At 37.3% G+C, this 5,228-nt stretch overlaps 1 pseudogene; it reads right to left on the bottom strand.

Moving 5' to 3' along the window:
• Positions 1–830: 830 nt before the first annotated feature.
• LOC140497752 (glia maturation factor beta pseudogene) lies at positions 831–4,896 on the bottom strand (annotated as a pseudogene).
• Between the last annotated feature and the right edge of the window lie 332 nt (positions 4,897–5,228).

Here is a 5,228-nt window from a genome sequence, read left to right as displayed (position 1 = left end):
CCATTGAACCCATTACTACATCTAGCTGCCTTTAAATGTATATATGCTATTGGTCATAAAGGGAAAAATCAGGCTAAAGAATCTGGATAACATCACAACCCAATGCCCCAACTAGAAAAACAATGAAAGTAATGATTTCACTGGTAGTAAGTCAGTAAGTATAAAGGAGCTTAATATAAAAGACAAAAATTTCCTATATTTTAAGATCGCAGCACATTAAATACTTTCTTTGACATCATTATTTCCTTTTATTGCTGTAACCTGAGACAATAGAATATTACTTCTTTAGTCAAAAATATGCCTGCACTAATATTAGCATAGAGGTTTTACCCTCTTGAATCCAGAATTGCAGGACCAGGGTGTGATGTCAGTCACTGAACTTCTCTCAGTTTCAGGATACTCTTCTATAAAATGAAGAGGTTGGACAAGATGGCCTCCAAAATCCCTTCCTCCTCTAGATCCATGATTCTATGTATTTAAGTGACGCTTCATTTCTGAAGAGGCCCAAAGAGCAAAAACTGTATATTTAAATAACAGTTTATAAAATTTATAATTTTGTAGAAGTAACATTTTATCTGGAAGAAATAAGCAGTCCATTCTACTCTTTAACAGCAACAAAAATCAAAGCTCTCTCCTCTCTTTCTTCCATCTGTCTTATTTCTTATTTCCTTTAATTTCCTGCTTTCCTACTAAGGAAGACACATGATAAATTGTTTAGGTCATGAAAGACTCTCATTCAATAATATTAGAAACCCTTAATACCTCTAAATTTAGTTGGCACGTATATATGAAAGACAGAAATTATGAATTAAATAGAATCCATGGCAAAAAGGGTTTTTTTGCTGTTTATTTGAAAGAAAATGACCAAGATATAAGATGAATCATTTTACTTGGTTGTGCTGTTACTGACTGAGGAACTGTGTTGGCAAATCTGTAAAATCTCTTTTATATATTTTATACATTTTTTAATATATTTTAAAGTAAACGTTAAATCGACATTTTAAAATATCCTTCATGATGGGATTTATGCTAATGACATATAGAAGAATAAGTCAGTTATTCAAGTATTCATTGAGTTTGGAATGCCATTCTGATAAGTAAAGTATTATAGGATCAAGATGAATTTTATTGACATATTATTTTTGTTGACTACGACCAAAGTTCAAGATCAATACTTCTTCCCTATGATACAAATCTAAATCACAGATACATTCAGAGTCCTAACTTTCAATTGCCAGGTATTCACTAATTCAAGGAACTGGTTGGAATTTACAGAAATGAAGTTGGTTTTATTACAAATGTCAATTGTAGAATTAGACGCTACAAAACATTTTACGTGGACCTCTGCAAGAGCATTTGTTTCACCAAGGCTGGATTACTGGCAGTGTAAAACTCTCAAGATTAATTTTAAAGCTAACAAATCAAAGGCCCAGGATTAAGAGGTTTAAAATGACTAACACTCATATGATGCCAGGAAATACTCGTTTACAACTACAAAGGATTCAATATTGGTTGATAATTATGGATACTGGAGGTTATGAAAGAAAATGTAGTGAACTAAATAAGTTCCAGAATTAATGAAAAAGGACTTAGAATACATGATACTCTAAAGTCACACTTATAGGCTCAAATTTAGGTCTGACAATTCAAGCCTTTAAATGTCTTTCACATATCTGACAGGTAAGACTAATGCTAATATCCAATATTTGTGAAAAGGAGGCAAAATATTCACTTTCCAATGAAGTCTGAAAATAGTAACTGATTCTGAACCAGAAATAATAGAAGTTAGTCAGTCACAACAACGCAAAAATTCCCTGTAGAAGTATTCCACTAAACAATTATAAATATGAGGAAACACTTTTAAAATTTCCATTAATATAAGAAGAATCTCCTCCTTTGTACACACTTTGCACAAATAAAGATTTTTATTTGCTGCACGAAACAAAATTGTAAATAACTGTGCATTTATAGGCGTACATGAGTATTTGCGTCTGGTTCCAGTGCAGTCAGGTTAGTACAGAAATACTTGAGTAACAGGTCATTCACTTTAGTGGAAAAATCCAGCTTCCTCCCATAACCATTCTTCAGTTGGGTCTTCAGTATTTCTTATTTCAAAAACCTTAGTTAGCTGAGCTCTTTGAACTACCTTCTTCTTACTCCCAGTATACATCATCTGTTCAGGTTTACACCCAACAGGACAAGAGAAAGTAAAACACAGAGGGTAAGAAACTCTTCCATCATCGGGGTGATATTTATAACTACATACAATGAAGCAACGTTGTCATTCTGGCAGCTCATCAGCTGAAATACCCTCATGCTCTTCATCCAGGACAACCAGGCATTTATCCTTGTCAATCCTCATTAGAATAGCTTATGATTGTAGAAAACTGCAAACAAATAAATTAATTTTTAAAAAGAGTTGCTAGAACTCATGAAAGGTCAAATAAATAAATGGAAATATGAATAAACAAATGGAGAGAGGAAAAGAGAGAGAGCCAAAATGGAAGAATGAACTGGGAAGTCATCTTTTTGACCTCCCTCATTTTACTAATGAAGACACTAATAAGAGCCCAAGCATGCATTGCTAACATGCTATACAGGTTACAGAACCTTCCCAAACCCTCATTCCCTTCCCCAGTCACTTCTCTGTCAGATGTGATCTCTACTCTGGTGTGCTGGCATATGTTTAACAACCAGATCTCAAAAAAGCATACACAGCACATTTTAAGTTTATTTCATATTATTAACATCTACTTTATCATGTTCTCAAGACTAGGCAATGACCAATACAATAACTCAAGCCCTGATTTGTAGCATTTGCCTGGAGGAGTATCACACTGAAAATTTAGATCAGTTCTGGTGAGCCAGGAAACAGCTGGCTGCAGCACACTACTCTCCCTACTCATTTCATATGTGATTTCTTGGGTAGCAAGGACTGTTTCATTTGTTTATATTTGTATACCCAGGTAACTTAGCAGAGTACGTCGCACATGGAAAGCATTGGTTCATTTATTTTTTTCATTTATTCCTTTCATTTCTATTCATTTTTTTCCTCCCTGAATACCTTCCTGTGACTTTGGGAGCACAAATATTATTGTCCTGTTTTGCAGATAAAATAATTGGAATCTAGAAAGGGTGAAAATTTCAAAATGATAGAGAACAGGGATAAACTAACCCAACTGAATTAAATTCTAAAATCATTTAAGTGTTTCACGCATGAAGAGGAACACCCAATACAAAACCAACTTGTGCAACTTGCTGCCTGATCATGAGAATCATCCTAATGTATCCAATGACTCTGGGCAATGCTACATGATCTCCACTCAGGATGAGCAATACATTTGTAGAAGAGTGACATCCTCACATTATCCTCAGTGCATGTAATATTTGCCTTTTGTTGGGCACTGAGGATCCTGCATGGCCATACCAGTTACTGGTGATGAATAGACTTCTGACTAGGTCCTCCCCCAACCCTGCTGAGATACCATAATGCCATTTTGGACTTCTCCTAGCTCTGGATGTAGTTCTCTGCTCCTTAATCAAGTCAGTGGCAATGTTTCCTCAAGCATGGACTGAGTCTGGGCTTGCTCTGCTCGCTCCTCTAATTTTAAAACAGTTACACTCCCCTTGCCCTCCATTTTCCCAGCTCTATTCTCTGTGATTCTCCCTCTTAGTTTTCAGCTGAAGAAGCATCAGTAACATCAAAAATAACATAACAACACTACTACGCCTGTGCCTGCCCTCTTTTACCTGTGCATCCCAGAAAACAGTGCAGATACTCTATGCCCCATCTGTCTTCTCGCTTCTGTTCCATCTTGTCATGCAATGCCGTCTCCAGGAAGTCAGGTAACTGCTTGTTTGTCCAACGTGGGCTGTGTGTCTCCTCCAGAGCTGCCCAAGGGTTGGCCATCAAGGACCCCGACTGAAGCCACAGGAAAGGAAGACCCTTTCCACCATAACCATAAATAATATCACAAAAGAAATGAGGCCACCTATCACAGCACTGTTGGGATCTCTATTTGTGGGCATAGCCAGAGGTTTTGTAAAAAACAAAACAGCATTAAAGAAAGAAGAAAAACATTTCCTTCTTCCCCATATCATGATGCATTTTATCCACTCCATCCCAACACATTCTGAAGCTGTTTTCCAGCCTTAGCTGGCCTGCCACAAATAATCCTTTTCCATAGGGCTGGAAGCAGTCACATGACTTAACTGCATCTCATTCCCCATCATCTGCTGAAGGAGGACCATTTCTCATGTGGATTTGCTGGAAACAGCTGGATATTGTAGACGACAGGCCACTAGACTTGGATGTGAATCCAGAAATCATCATGGGATCCTCTATTGGCTTGTAGGGTCACAAATCGAGACCTGGGAGGGTCTCCAGAACTCATCTAATCCATATCAAAGCTGGAGAAACCAAGGTCCTGATATGAGAGATGACCTACTTAGGGTCACAGAGTTGTTAAGTGGCAGAGCTGGAAGAAAGGATCCACGAGAAAAGTTCCTTTCCCCCTAAAAGAGAGGAGTGGAAAGAAAGCTCCAGGTACATTAAGGGAAAGTCTACACATGTATCTGCATCACCCCTTGGGACATAGACATTCAGCCTCCTCCTGTATTGGCAGCAGGCCCTGAGGGACAATTCTAGTGGGCATATGTAGCACTGGAAATTACCCCTATGGGGCTGTTTGCCCCAACTGATTCTCATTCCAGATCAAGCTATCATCCAAGGTGATAATAGAAATCCCTGGTCTGGCATTAACTGCTTCTAGTTCAGTCAGAATGGTAGTACCATCTTTCTTAGCTCTTCTTGCCTTCCCAAGCTGCCTCAGATGAAAAACTGATGAACACAAGACAATCTACAGAGGAAGAAAACAGGGATGTTCTTGTTGAGGACAAGAAGGAGAGACACAGATCACACACTGTCTTCCCCGTATCTTAACATTTCTTCTTTTTTAAAATTAATTTTTAATTTATGTACCTTAACAAGCATTTCCATAACCTAATATAATAAAAAGATGATTGCACATGAAACTGCAAATCAATTATGTCCCACTTGCTGTTTCTTTAAAATATATAATAAAGTTATCATGTAAATTTCTTTTCCCCTCCTTTTTCTTCCCTTCCCCAAATTATTCTATATATGCTTCTATTAATCAGTTCTTCCTCTGGCTGCAGACAGTGTCTCCTTTCATGTGTCCTTTGGAGTTAACTTGAGTATTTATAAT

The sequence above is a fragment of the Notamacropus eugenii genome, chromosome 3 (genome assembly GCF_028372415.1).
Source record: "Notamacropus eugenii isolate mMacEug1 chromosome 3, mMacEug1.pri_v2, whole genome shotgun sequence".
In the NCBI taxonomy this organism is placed as follows: Eukaryota; Metazoa; Chordata; class Mammalia; order Diprotodontia; family Macropodidae; genus Notamacropus; species Notamacropus eugenii.
This window is presented reverse-complemented; position numbering and strand designations above follow the sequence as displayed.